A 15,451-nucleotide genomic window follows, 5' to 3' on the forward strand; every position below is an offset into this window, starting at 1 on the left:
GTCTTGTGTAGCCCACGCTACCCTTAAACTCATTATACAAGAGAAGCTGATATTGAACTCCTGACCTTCTTGATTCCATCATTCAAGGGCTGGGGTTCCAGGTGTGTGTCAACACACCTGGGTGAGGTGTCTAAGATTTTTTTTAAGCTATTTGTGTATTTTATTAAACCTTCACATGAACCTTGTAAAGAAATTGCTCTTCGGATTTTTGTGCTCAAAGAATTTATGAATGCTAAGATTTACGTAAAGTTAAATGAGTCTGAGATAGTATTTCCACTCATGTCTCCCCAGCTCCCAGATTCATTCTTTTTTTTTTTTATTAACTTGAGTATTTCTTATATACATTTCGAGTGTTATTCCCTTTCCCGGTTTCCAGGCAAACATCCCCCTTCCCCCTCCCCTTCCTTATGGGTGTTCCCCTCCCAAACCTCCCCCCATTGCCGCCCTCCCCCCCACAGTCTAGTTAACTGGGGGTTCAGTCTTAGCAGGACCCAGGGCTTCCCCTTCCACTGGTGCTCTTACTAGGATATTCATTGCTACCTATGAGGTCAGAGTCCAGGGTCAGTCCATGTATAGTCTTTAGGTAGTGGCTTAGTCCCTGGAAGCTCTGGTTGCTTGGCATTGTTGTACATATGGGGTCTCGAGCCCCTTCAAGCTCTTCCAGTTCTTTCTCTGATTCCTTCAACGGGGGTCCTATTCTCAGTTCAGTGGTTTGCTGCTGGCATTCGCCTCTGTATTTGCTGTATTCTAGCTGTGTCTCTCAGGAGCGATCTACATCCGGCTCCTGTCGGTCTGCACTTCTTTGCTTCATCCATCTTGTCTAATTGGGTGGCTGTATATGTATGGGCCACATGTGGGGCAGGCTCTGAATGGGTGTTCCTTCAGTCTCTGTTTTAATCTTTGCCTCTCTCTTCCCTGCCAAGGGTATTCTTGTTCCCCTTTTAGAGAAGGACTGAAGCATTCACATTTTGATCATCCGTCTTGAGTTTCATTTGTTCTAAGCATCTAGGGTAATTCAAGCATTTGGGCTAATAGCCACTTATTAGTGAGTGCATACCATGTATGTCTTTCTGTGATTGGGTTAGCTCACTCAGGATGATATTTTCCAGTTCCAACCATTTGCCTACGAATTTCATAAAGCCATTGTTTTTGATAGCTGAGTAATATTCCATTGTGTAGATGTACCACATTTTCTGTATCCATTCCTCTGTTGAAGGGCATCTGGGTTCTTTCCAGCTTCTGGCTATTATAAATAAGGCTGCGATGAACATAGTGGAGCACGTGTCTTTTTTATATGTTGGGGCAACTTTTGGGTATATGCCCAAGAGAGGTATAGCTGGATCCTCAGGCAGTTCAATGTCCAATTTTCTGAGGAACCTCCAGACTGTTTTCCAGAATGGTTGTATCAGTCTGCAAACCCACCAACAATGGAGGAGTGTTCCTCTTTTTCCACATCCTCGCCAGCATCTGCTGTCACCTGAGTTTTTGATCTTAGCCATTCTGACTGGTGTGAGGTGAAATCTCAGGGTTGTTTTGATTTGCATTTCCCTTATGACTAAAGATGTTGAACATTTCTTTAGGTGTTTCTCCGACATTCGGCATTCCTCAGCTGTGAATTCTTTGTTTAGCTCTGAGCTCCATTTTTTAATAGGGTTATTTGTCTCCCTGTGGTCTAACTTCTTGAGTTCTTTGTATATTTTGGATATAAGGCCTCTATCTGTTGTAGGATTGGTAAAGATCTTTTCCCAATCTGTTGGTTGCCGATTTGTCCTAACCACAGTGTCCTTTGCCTTACAGAAGCTTTGCAGTTTTATGAGATCCCATTTGTCGATTCTTGATCTTAGAGCATAAGCCATTGGTGTTTTGTTCAGGAAATTTTTTCCAGTGCCCATGTGTTCCAGATGCTTCCCTAGTTTTTCTTCTATTAGTTTGAGTGTGTCTGGTTTGATGTGGAGGTCCTTGATCCACTTGGACTTAACTTTGTACAGGGTGATAAGCATGGATCAATCTGCATTCTTCTACATGTTGACCTCCAGTTGAACCAGCACCGTTTGCTGAAAATGCTATCTTTTTTCCATTTGATGGTTTTGGCTCCTTTGTCAAAAATCAAGTGACCATAGGTGTGGGGGTTCATTTCTGGGTCTTCAATTCTATTCCATTGGTCTATCTGTCTGTCTCTGTACCAATACCATGCAGTTTTTATCACTATTGCTCTGTAATACTGCTTGAGTTCAGGGATAGTGATTCCCCCTGAAGTCCTTTTATTGTTGAGGATAGTTTTAGCTATCCTGGGTTTTTTGTTATTCCAGATGAATTTGCAAATTGTTCTGTCTAACTCTTTGAAGAATTGGATTGGTATTTTGATGGGGATTGCATTGAATCTGTAGATCGCTTTTGGTAAAATGGCCATTTTTACTATATTAATCCTGCCAATCCAGGAGCATGGGAGATCTTTCCATCTTCTGAGGTCTTCTTCAATTTCTCTCTTCAGTGTCTTGAAGTTCTTATTGTACAGATCTTTTACTTGCTTGGTTAAAGTCACACTGAGGTACTTTATATTATTTGGGTCTATTATGAAGGGTGTCGTTTCCCTAATTTCTTTCTCGGCTTGTTTCTCTTTTGTGTAGAGTAAGGCTACTGATTTATTTGAGTTAATTTTATACCCAGCCACTTTGCTGAAGTTGTTTATCAGCTTTAGTAGTTCTCTGGTGGAACTTTTGGGATCACTTAAATAAACTATCATATCATCTGCAAATAGTAATATTTTGACTTCTTCTTTTCCGATCTGTATCCCCTTGACCTCCTTTTGTTGTCTGATTGCTCTGGCTAGAACTTCAAGAACTATATTGAATAAGTAGGGAAAGAGTGGGCAGCCTTGTCTAGTCCCTGATTTTAGTGGGATTGCTTCAAGTTTCTCTCCATTTAGTTTAAAGTTAGCAACTGGTTTGCTGTATATGGCCTTTACTATGTTTAGGTATGGGCCTTGAATTCCAATTCTTTCCAGGACTTTTATCATGAAGGGGTGTTGAATTTTGTCAAATGCTTTCTCAGCATCTAATGAAATGATCATGTGGTTTTGTTCTTTCAGTTTGTTTATATAATGGATCACGTTGATGGTTTTCCGTATATTAAACCATCCCTGCATGCCTGGGATGAAGCCTACTTGATCATGGTGGATGATTGTTTTGATGTGCTCTTGGATTCAGATTGCCAGAATTTTATTGAGTATTTTTGCGTCGATATTCATAAGGGAAATTGGTCTGAAGTTCTCTTTCTTTGGTGGGTCTTTGTGTGGTTTAGGTATAAGAGTAATTGTGGCTTCGTAGAAGGAATTTGGGAGTGATCCATCTGTTTCAATTTTGTGGAATAGTTTGGATAATATTGGTATGAGGTCTTCTATGAAGGTTTGATAGAATTCTGCACTAAACCCATCTGGACCTGGGTTCTTTTTGGTTGGGAGACCTTTAATGACTGCTTCTATTTCCTTAGGAGTTATGGGGTTGTTTAACTGGTTTATCTGTTCCTGATTTAACTTCGGTACCTGGTATCTGTCTAGGAAATTGTCCATTTCCTGTAGATTTTCAAGTTTTGTTGAATATAGGCTTTTATAGTAAGATCTGATGATTTTTTGAATTTCCTCTGAATCTGTAGTTATGTCTCCCTTTTCATTTCTGATTTTGTTAATATGGACACACACTCTGGGTCCTCTCATTAGTCTCGCTAAGGGTTTATCTATCTTGTTGATTTTCTCAAAGAACCAACTTTTGGTTCTGTTTATTCTTTCTATGGTCCTTTTTGTTTCTACTTGGTTGATTTCAGCTCTGAGTTTGATTATTTCCTGCCTTCTACTCCTCCTGGGTGTATTTGCTTCTTTTTGCTCTAGAGCTTTTAGGTGTGCTGTCAAGCTGGTGACATATGCTCTTTCCTGTTTCTTTCTGCAGGCACTCAGCGCTATGAGTTTTCCTCTTAGCACAGCTTTCATTGTGTCCCATAAGTTTGGGTGTGTTGTGCCTTCATTTTCATTAAATTCTAAAAAAATTTAATTTCTTTCTTTATTTCTTCCTTGACTCGGTTATCATTGAGTAGAGCATTGTTCAATTTCCACATATATGTGAGCATTCTTCCCTTATTGTTATTGAAGACCAGTTTTAGGCCGTGGTGGTCTGATAGCAAGCATGGGATTATTTCTATCTTTCTGTACCTGTTGAGGCCCGTTTTTTGACCAACTATATGGTCAATTTTGGAGAAAGTACCATGAGGAGCTGAGAAGAAGGTATATCCTTTTGCTTTAGGATAGAATGTTCTATAAATATCCGTTAAGTCCATTTGCCTCATGACTTCTCTTAGTCTGTCTACGTCTCTGTTTAATTTCTGTTTCCATGATCTGTCCATTGATGAGAGTGGGGTGTTGAAATTTCCCACTATTATTGTGTGAGGTGCAATGTGTGTTTTGAGCTTTAGTAAGGTTTCTTTTACGTATGTAGGTGCCCTTGTATTTGGGGCATAGATATTTAGGATTGAGAGTTCATCTTGGTGGATTTTTCCTTTGATGAATATGAAGTGTCCTTCCTTATCTTTTTTGATGACTTTTAGTTGGAAATTGATTTTATTTGATATTAGAATGGCTACTCCAGCTTGCTTCTTCTGACCATTTGCTTGGAAAGTTGTTTTCCAGCCTTTCACTTTGAGGTAGTGTCTGTCTTTGTCTCTGAGGTGTGTTTCCTGTAGGCAGCAGAATGCAGGGTCCTCGTTGCGTATCCAGTTTGTTAATCTATGTCTTTTTATTGGGGAGTTGAGGCCATTGATGTTGAGAGATATTAAGGAATAGTGATTATTGCTTCCCATTATATTCATATTTGGATGTGAGGTTATGTTTGTGTGCTTTCATTCTCTTTGTTTTGTTGCCAAGACGATTAGTTTCTTGCTTCTTCTAGGGTATAGCTTGCCTCCTTATGTTGGGCTTTACCATTTATTATCCTTTGTAGTGCTGGATTTGTAGAAAGATATTGTGTAAATTTGGTTTTGTCATGGAATATCTTGGTTTCTCCATCTATGTTAATTGAGAGTTTTGCAGGATACAGTAACCTGGGCTGGCATTTGTGTTCTCTTAGGGTCTGTATGACATCTGTCCAGGATCTTCTGGCCTTCATAGTTTCTGGCGAAAAGTCTGGTGTGATTCTGATAGGTCTGCCTTTATATGTTACTTGACCTTTTTCCCTTACTGCTTTTAATATTTTTTCTTTATTTTGTGCGTTTGGTGTTTTGACTATTATGTGACGGGAGGTGTTTCTTTTCTGGTCCAATCTATTTGGAGTTCTGTAGGCTTCTTGTATGCCTATGGGTATCTCTTTTTTTTAGGTTAGGGAAGTTTTCTTCTATGATTTTGTTGAAGATATTTACTGGTCCTTTGAGCTGGGAGTCTTCACTCTCTTCTATACCTATTATCCTTAGGTTTGATCTTCTCATTGAGTCCTGGATTTCCTGTATGTTTTGGACCAGTAGCTTTTTCTGCTTTACATTATCTTTGACAGTTGAGTCAATGATTTCTATGGAATCTTCTGCTCCTGAGATTCTCTCTTCCATCTCTTGTATTCTGTTGGTGAAGCCTGTATCTACAGCTCCTTGTCTCTTCTTTTGGTTTTCTATATCCAGTGTTGTTTCCATGTGTTCTTTCTTGATTGCTTCTATTTCCATTTTTAATTCCTTCAACTGTTTGATTGTGTTTTCCTGGAATTCTTTCAGGGATTTTTGCGATTCCTCTCTGTAGGCTTCTACTTGTTTATTAATGTTTTCCTGTGTTTCTCTAAGGGAGTGCTTCACGTCTTTCTTGAATTCCTCCAGCATCATGATCAAATGTGATTTTGAAACTAGATCTTGCTTCTCTGTTGTGTTTGGATATTCCATGTTTATTTTGGTGGGAGAATTGGGCTCCAATGATGCCATGTAGTCTTGGTTTCTGTTGCTTTGGTTCCTGCGCTTGCCTCTCGCCATCAGATTATCTCTAGTGTTACTTTGTTCTGCTATTTCTGACAGTGGCTAGACTGTCCTATAAGCCTGTGTGTCAGGAGTGCTGTAGACCTGTTTTCCTGTTTTCTTTCAGCCAGTTATGGGGACAGAGTGTTCTGCTTTCGGGCGTGTAGTTTTTCCTCTCTACAGGTCTTCAGCTGTTCCTGTGGGCCTGTGTCTTGAGTTCACCAGGCAGGTCACTTGCAGCAGAAAAGTTGGTCTTACCTGTGGTCCCGAGGCTCAAGTTTGCTCGCGGGGTGCTGCCCTCGGGCTCTCTGTGGTGGCAGCAACCAGGAAGATCTGCGCTGCCCCTTCCGGGAGCTTCAGTGCATCAGGTTTCCAGATGGCGTTTGGTGTTTTCCTCTGGCGTCTGAGATGTGTGTGCAGAGTGCAGTCTCTTCTGGTTTCCCAGGCGTGTCTGCCTCTCTGAAGGTTTAGCTCTCCCTCCCATGGGATTTGGGTGCAGAGAACTGTTTATCCGGTCTGTTTCCTTCAGGTTCTGGCGGTGTCTCAGATTCAGTGGTCCTGCCGCTCCTGGGCCCTCCCCTACGGGAACCCAGAGGCCTTATACAGTTTCCTCTTTGGCCAGGGATGTGGGCAGGTGTGGGCAGTGTTGGTGGTCTCCTCCGCTCTGCAGCGTCAGGAGTGCCCACCTGACCAGGCGGTGAGGTCTCTCTCCCACGGGGTTTGGGAGCAGAGAGCTGCTGCGGGCCGGGATCCGTGGGTGTGGGACTCCCGGTAAACACAGGAGGTGCCCGTTCCTAGAGGAATTCTGCCTCTGTGTGTCCTGAGTTCACCAGGCAGGTTTCTTGCAGCGGAAAAGTTGGTCCTACCTGTGGTTCCGAGGCTCAAGTTTGCTCGTGGGGTACTGCCTAAGTCCTCTCCTCGGCGGCAGCAACCGGGAAGATCTGTGCCGCTCTTTCCGGGAGCCTCCGTGCACCAGGGTTCCAGATGGTGTTTGGTGTTTTCCTCTGGCGTCTGGATGTGCGCAGAGTGCAGTCTCTTCTGGTTTCCCAGGCGTGTCTGCCTCTCTGAAGGTTTAGCTCTCCCTCCCCCGGGATTTGGGTGCCAAGTCTCCAGTTTCTGTCTTCTACATTACAGTAGAAATGCTGGGATCGCAACTGCATGGCAGCACATCCAACATTACCTGGATTCTGGAGATCCAAGCTCATGTCCCCACACTTGACAGCAAGCAAGCAGTGTGTCCATTTATCCACTGAAATATTTCATCTCCCCAGCCCGTGATTTCTCTTTGTATGAAAAGTTTTTATTTTAGAAAAATTCAGTTCAGCTTTCAGCTTTCAATTGCTGGTGAAAACTTCTTTTATTAGCACATTGGAACCAAAAGGCCCCCGGAATCCTCTTATCCAAGGCTCCTTCCACATTTGTTAATTTTAATTTTTTTCTGATGGTGATAAGTCCTTTAGCTTTTCAGCAATAGTTACTCGGATGTTTTTCTGCAAACTTGGGAGAGTACAAAGCAATTCTGGATGGTGTTTCACTTACTCAGAGTGTTATATTGATTAAGCGATCTCATCCATATCTAACAGCCACCAAATGTTTTCTAGAGAAGATTTTATGATAGTGAAGACCAGGCAAACAAGATTTTTCTGTGAAAGCTTTCATGTTCATGGAAGCTACTTTGTAATTAGATCCAGATAATCACTGTGATCATTGAACAGCAGTTTTAATTTTTCTATCTCTACATAAAGGTTTAGTCCAGGGTGAGTAGTACCCAAGGGGGCCTTCCCCTTCTCTGAGGAAAAGAGGAGGAAGTAATGGGGTATGGATTTGTGAGGTGGGACTGGGAGAAAATGAGGGAGGGAGCTGCAATCAGGATGTTTATAAAGGGATATGAAGCTCAAGAAGAAGGAAGACCAGAATGTGGATACTTCAGTCCTTCTTAGAAGGGAGAACAAAATACTCATGGGAGGAAATACAGGGACAAAGAGTGGAGTAGGGTCATCAAGTGGAAAGAAAGGTCATCAAGAGACTGCTCTACCATCCTATATGTAGCTACCAAACCCAGTCACTATTGCTGATGCCAAGAAGTGCTTACTGACAGGAGCCAGATATGGGTGTCTTCTGATAGGCTCTGACAAAGCCCTACTGATACATATGAGATGGTTCAGCTAACCATTGGACTGAACAAGGGAACCCCAATAGAGCAGTTAAAGAAAAGACTGAAGGAGCTGAGGGGCTTTGCAACCCCATAAGAAAAACAACAATATCAGCCAACCAGACTCCACCAGAGCTCCCAGGAACTGAACCCTCAACCAAAGAGTACACATTGGAGGGCCCATGGCTCCAGCCACATATGTAGCAGAGGATGGCATTGTCCAGTATCAATGGAAGGAAAAGCCCTTGATCCTTTGAAGGCTTGTTTCCCCAATGTAGAGGAATGCTAGGGCAATGAGGTTGGAATGGGTAGGTGGGAAGGGGAACATCCTCATAGAAGCAGGGTGAGGGGAAAGAGGTATGGGGGGAGGGGGACAGGGGATAACATTTGAAATGTAAATACATAAAATATCCAAGAAAAATAAAATTTAAAAAAAAATAAAATAAAGGGAAAGGCAAAGAGCCAGGTATCAGGCCTGAGCCAAGGCAGTGCGCTCTGCCTACAAACCAGGACTCCTCTGTTTAATTGAACAGTGTGAATAATTATCACTGGATCAGTACATTATAGTTAACACAGATACTTCACTCACGTTAAGGCATGGAATGTCTAATTCATTGTTAAGAACTCTTAGTCCCCTTCGTGTGCACTGAGAAGAAGCGTAACCAAGGTGTTACCTGGAACTTGGTTCTCTTGGATCTGTTTAAAGTTGGTTGCAACGTCTGTCCGTCCAGTCGTCTCGGGAGATTTCTGCTCATTGCTAGAGGTTCTCAGTCCCATCAGCTCTGTTTGCAGTTGGGTCCTTGATCTCAGCTGAATCCTATGTTCTGCTCTAAAACTAGACGTCCCTCATACATACACTAAACATCATATTAAACACTCCGAAGAGAAGTTTTAGGAACAAATTTACCTCAATTTTGGAATGTATCAAAATGTACATGTTAAATTAACACTAGAAAGTCTAACAACTGAGTGGGCTTTTGTTTATTGGTAACTATAACGACATATCATAAATATTCCTATAAGTTCAAATGCCTAGCCCCCCTCTTTCTTTCTTTTTTTTTTGCAAATTGTCTCCTTTGGGGTGTGTGTGTGTGTGTGTGTGTGTGTGTGTGTGTGTGTGTGTGTGTGTGAAAATAAATCTGAGCCATTAGCAAGAACCATGTTCCATATTCACATGGGGAAGATCTCTTTGCATTCCTTCACAGACATCTGAAGGGACTAACATAATTAGTCCAGCAAAAGGAGGATAAGAGTACAGATGCTTACACATTCGAAACCCCAGGGAAAGGGAAGACAACGCCATCCATCCTACTGCCCTTAAAGCAGCCCTAGGTGCCAACTCCAGGCTCTACCTCAATCTGGTTTGAGATTCTCTATTTGCATTCAACGAACAGGGAAGAAGGGAGATTGAAGGGATGACGGATGGGGAGGAAATAAGACAGAACAGAGTGTATGTTACCTAATTGTATACCATGTACATTATACCTTCTGTTTTATTTAAACTTATACCTCACTAAAAAGGAAAAAAGAAACAAAGCCTTGTGGAGCTTGGGTGTTGTTTGCGTCTCCTTTACAAAGGGGATGCTAAGGCTCAGGGTAGCTCGATTAACCAGAGTTTCAGCTTACCTGAGAACAAGATTTGAGCCTGTATGTTTTGACTCTTCTGGACTACTTTTATCTTCCCTAAGCCCCCTCCCCCTCCTTCCTTTTTCTTTTTTCCCTAACGTTTTTCACTGAGGCTCACTGTGTAGCCCACACTGGCTTTACGCTCTCCACCAACCTATCTGAGGCTTCTCACACTATCCCCATGTTGGCTGGCTGTTCCACGCTGGAAGATGCCTCTAATGCTGTCATCAGAATACCCAAAAGCGAAGCACGGTTCGGGTACCTACCAATCACCCCAAAATCCTGGTTTCTAACAAATATACTCTCTTTCCAACTCGGCACCCAGGAAATGGGTGGTGGTGATCCTCTGAGATCCAGGTATGAATACCAGAGAGACATTTCCCAGAAACGAGTCTCAAGAGAGTATGGGAGTGATAAAACGTGGAGCCCTCTAGTGGGCATCCTCACCTACAGAGGCTCTGGACTCCGACCCGACTGCAGTAATCCCTCTGTGCAAGGATTCCTGGTCACTTCACTAGGAATTGAGGACGTCATTCCTGAGGAAAATATAGGATCTCTATAGGCTCACGGAGAAAATGGTTTTGTATTTTGTGATAACAATAGAAGTCTATTTTCCCTGCTGCAAGAGAAATAAGAGGTGGCTAGAGGAAGCCAGGTGGGGAGTTTCTCGCTCCCGGGGTGCTTAAGGCAGGAGACGTATCTATCAGAGACCATCTGGGTATATACACTTTTCTTTCAGATTGTAAAAGTGGTTCTTGCCACTAGAAAATATCTCATATACTGAAAACCTTAAGAAGTGAACACAACAAATATTTTGAGTAATTTTCTACATAAAGGAGAAAGCTAAATGAAAAGAAAAATTGCTGTACAAAATCAAAGTAGTAACAGCTATGCTTTTGTAATGGGTAGGGTAAGGAAAATAATTTATGATAAATATTATGGTAACAAACAAATTTGGCCATGCTAATTTTCTAGTGGCATTTGAAGCTACTAAAAAAGTTTAATACTTCGTTGTGTATTAATTCCATGTTTTTATTTGTTTCTATGAATTGATCCATAATATTGTCATGTTAATAACAAATCCTAAACTATTAAAATATGGTCCAGTGCTATAGATATAGTTTTTCACAGGACTGAAAGCCCTATTTGGTAATCCAATACCAGTTGATGAGCCCCGAAGTCATATAGAGACAAGTAAGGGTACACTGAATGAGAAAGGGGTGTGTGTGTGTGTGTGTGTGTGTGTGTGTGTGTGTGTGTGTATGTGTAGTGTGTGGTGTGTGGTATGGTGTGTGTGTGGTGTGGTGAGTGTGTGGTGTGTGTGTGGTGTGTGTGTGTAGTGTGTGGTGTGTGGTGTGTGGTGTGTGTGTGGTGTGTGTGATGTGTGTGTGGTGTGTGTGTGTGGTGTGTGGTGTGGTGTGTGTGTGTAGTGTGTGTAATGTGTGGTGTGGGTGTGGTGTGGTGTGGGTGTGGGTGTGGTGTGGGTGTGGGTGTGGTGTGGTGTGGTGTGTGTGGTGCATGTGTGTGTGTGTATGTGTGTGTGTGTATGTGTGTGTGTACGTGTGTAAAACAAAAATGATTTTTTTAAATCATTTTTAAATGATTTTAAATGTCAAATCCTGTCCATAATTTGACAGGAATCAAGTAGCAGGTAGTGGGAGGGGTTTGAGGGAAGAAAAGAAAGAGTAAAATGAAATAATTATAATTTAATATTATTTTATTATTTTACAATAATAATATTTATTTTACAAATAAAAAACAAAAAGTGTCTCAGTGTTTGCATTTAACAGAGTCAACTATTATCATTGTTAGAATTTACAAGATACACTAATAAAAGGGTAAAAATCACAGGCACATTAAAGCCATAACTTCAGATTTTAAAGAAACCTAATACTTGTTAATTGATGGATAAATTTTATTCCAGCATACTTATGTCAACCATCCCAGCCATCAGCTCTAGTTATAGCAATTATTATGAATTTTGCTTAATTCATTATGAGCTGAAACTGCTTCATACCAGAATTATAAACATCCTTTGAAAGTGAAGAAAAACAGCTGGGATGGGAATAAACAATTGTGTTATTTGCTCAGCTCCCTGTAAGTCATAAAAATGTCCCCTGCTCTAGATACATGTTACATCACAGTATTTCCTCTCTTCACCAACACCATCACCAGAACTACGGTACCCAGAAGGTTAAGGGCTTGAGAAGTGAAGTTTCTATTAAATTAAATTTACACTTTGTTTCTTTTTTTTCTGGGAACTGCCATCTTGAGTTTCAGTTCTTTTTATATGCCTTAGAGCAGAGACGCCAATGTCCTCCATGCAAGTTTGAAATGAGATCCGAATTTCACATTATCAATCTAATAAGTCTAACAGTCTAACGGGAGCAAAGACATTCAGTTGCTTGACAGGTACTTCCTAACCACAGCTAAAAGGAAATATTCTGTACATGAATGGAAATTTTTCTTGGGTTAATAGCTACGGAATCGCTCAATGAACATAAATTTGAAGCTATTCATAACTTTCTTTTTATTTTTCAAAATTATATGACTTCTGGGTTTGGGTAGAAGGCTCATTTGGAAAAGTACTTGCTGCTCAAGCATGAAAACCTGAATTGGAATTGTCAGGACCCACATTTAAACCCTTACTAGCCAGGCATGGGAGCTCACCTCTAACCACAACTATAGTGCCTGAGTGGCTGGATTAGGCAGACTCGGTCTCAAAACGTAAGGTGAAGGGAGAGCAGTGGAGGAAAACACCCAGATTCCACCTCTGGCCCCCCCCCCACATGAATGCATATGGGCGCGCACACGCGCGCGCACACACACACACACACATGTATACACACACATACATACAACACACATATATACACATACACACACATGTATACAGACATATACATACAACACACATATACACACACATACACACACATGTATACACACATACATACAACACATATACACACACATACACACACATGTATACACACATACATACAACACACATATACACACATACATACAACACACATATACACACACATACACACATGTATACACACACATACATACAACACACATATACACACATACACACACAGGTATACACACATACATATAACACACATATACACACATACATACAACACACATATACACACACATACACACACATGTATACACACACATACATACAACACACATATACACACATACACACATGTATACACACACATACATACAACACACATATACACACATACATACACATGTATACACACATACATACAACACACATATACACACATACATACAACACACATATACACACATACACACATGTATACACACATACATACAACACACATATACACACATACACACATGTATACACACATACATACAACACACATATACACACATACACACATGTATACACACATACATACAACACACATATACACACATACACACATGTATACACACATACGTACAACACACATATACACACATGTATACACACAACACACATATACACACATACACACATGTATACACACACATACATACAACACACATATACACACATATACACACATACATACAACACACATAAACACACATACACACATGTATACACACACATACATACAACACACATATACACACACACATATACACACACGTAAGCAAGTACGTGCACTACACAAAAAAGAAGGCATAACTACAAAGAAATGTTACATTTCTTAAATATGGCAATTATATCTGTAGGAAAAAAGCTCATCTCTGTAGATTGATGCATATGAAGGAGAGAGGGAATACTTTTGAATTAATTGAAAGAATTTTAATTTTTCCAGGGACTATATTTTACAGTGATCTCCTAATTACTGTTACAAAGACACTTTTTAAGGATATTTTCTGTAACATAGCCTGATCATTACTAATGGTTTAACATTTAATATTATTTTCTATTTGGTATAGAGAGACTGAACATGAACACTTTACACTAATTTCATAGTAATCTCTGGTCATATTGAAACAGAGGAAAACTGTAAGTACTCGGAATTATAGACAGAGTATCTCAGGTGATACTTGTGTCTGCGAAACGTGTCTAATCGAGAATATTAAATGTGCCCACAAAGCTGCTCCTCAAAATTTCTCCTGAAAATAGGTTATCAAAGAAAGAATCCACCAATCTCATGCAGCGGAATTCTTTTTGATAGACATGTGGTAGTTTGTAAATTCCACATGAAATCTTAGTCATTCCGCATTAAGTCTACAGAGCTTCTTACTATGAAGTAGCCTGGAATTCTAGCACTTGGAAGAAAGTATCGGAGGCCAACCCAGGTTCCACGGAATGACTCTGAAGAGATAAAGTATCATATTAAATAATTAATATCAACTCCTCCCCCCCCCCAAAGAATAAAAGAATGTGAGAGAAAAGACTCTGTGCTAGTGACGAATCTTCCTCTCGATGGAAACTATTTGCAAAGAGGAGCCACATGCTTTGTAGCCTTTTCCACAAGGAAAACTGCATTTAGTGTGGATTAATATACGATGCCATAAATGTTAGTCAACTGGGGATCAGCTGAGCAATTGCAAGGACAAACGGGAGGATTTGATGACCAAGAAAGATTAGACACAGTCAGGAATTCGGATGTTGCTTGCCAGATGATCTGAATCCAGTTGTTCAGTGAAAGGATAAATGTTCTCTGACTTTGAGAGAACAGTTCAGTCTATTGCGCTCACCCCTTTATTCTAAAGGTCTTCAGAGTCAATGCTCCTACTAGGAAAGACAGCATCGATGATATGAATGAATTCTTTTTCTTAACTTTGATTTATTTATTTTTTATTGGTCATCTTATTTATTTACATTTTAAATGTTATCCCCCTTTCCAGTTTCCCCTCCTCAAGCCCATGATACCCTCCTACCTAACCCCTGGCTCTATGAGGGTGCTCCACAACATGCCCACCCACTCCTGCCTCAGCGGCCTAGAGTTCCCCTATCCTGGGTCATCAAGCCTCCACAGGACCAAGGGGTTCCCCTCCCAGTGATGCCAGATAAGGCAATTCACTGCTACATATCCATCTAGAGCCATAGCTATCCCATGTACTTTTTGGTGGTTTAGTCTGTGGGAGCATTGGGGGGTCTAGTTGGTTGGTATTGTTGTTCTTCCTATGAGGTTGCAAACCCCTTCAGCTCCTACAGTCCTTGCCCTAACTTCCCTATGGAGATCCCCACCCTCAGTCCAGTGTTTGGTGGTGTACATCTCCATCTGTATTGGTTTGGCTCTGGCAGAGCCTCTCAGGGGACCTTTAATACACATACACACGCACACACAATTTGTAGCCTCAATGAGAATTATTATGTACACGGAGTAGAAAAGACTAATTTTAATGCAATCATCTAAGTTTCAGTTACATATAATTGTATCAGTTTATAGAACTGAAAGTAAAAGTGTCTTCTACAATTATTAGCATAGAAATAATCATCTGTAATAGTTTCACATACAGTCTCACTTGTTTTTCTCTCCTTGGGAATATGCTACACTATTCATTCATTTAACAACTTTCTAGGAAATATGTATGATATATGGATCCCATACAGTTTTAGGTGACATAGATATAGTGGTGAACAAAGACCCTACCCTCATGGAACCTAAACATGTTTGTCATAAACATTTTATAATACAA

General features: G+C 40.8%; 1 protein-coding gene across 1 annotated transcript in view; it reads left to right on the plus strand.

The window, feature by feature from the left end:
* The window catches only part of Arsj (arylsulfatase family, member J), a 79,996-nt gene that overhangs the window by 53,263 nt on the left and 11,282 nt on the right, over positions 1 to 15,451 (plus strand). The window lies entirely within an intron of this gene.

The sequence above is a fragment of the Rattus norvegicus genome, chromosome 2 (genome assembly GCF_036323735.1).
Source record: "Rattus norvegicus strain BN/NHsdMcwi chromosome 2, GRCr8, whole genome shotgun sequence".
Classification (NCBI taxonomy): Eukaryota; Metazoa; Chordata; class Mammalia; order Rodentia; family Muridae; genus Rattus; species Rattus norvegicus.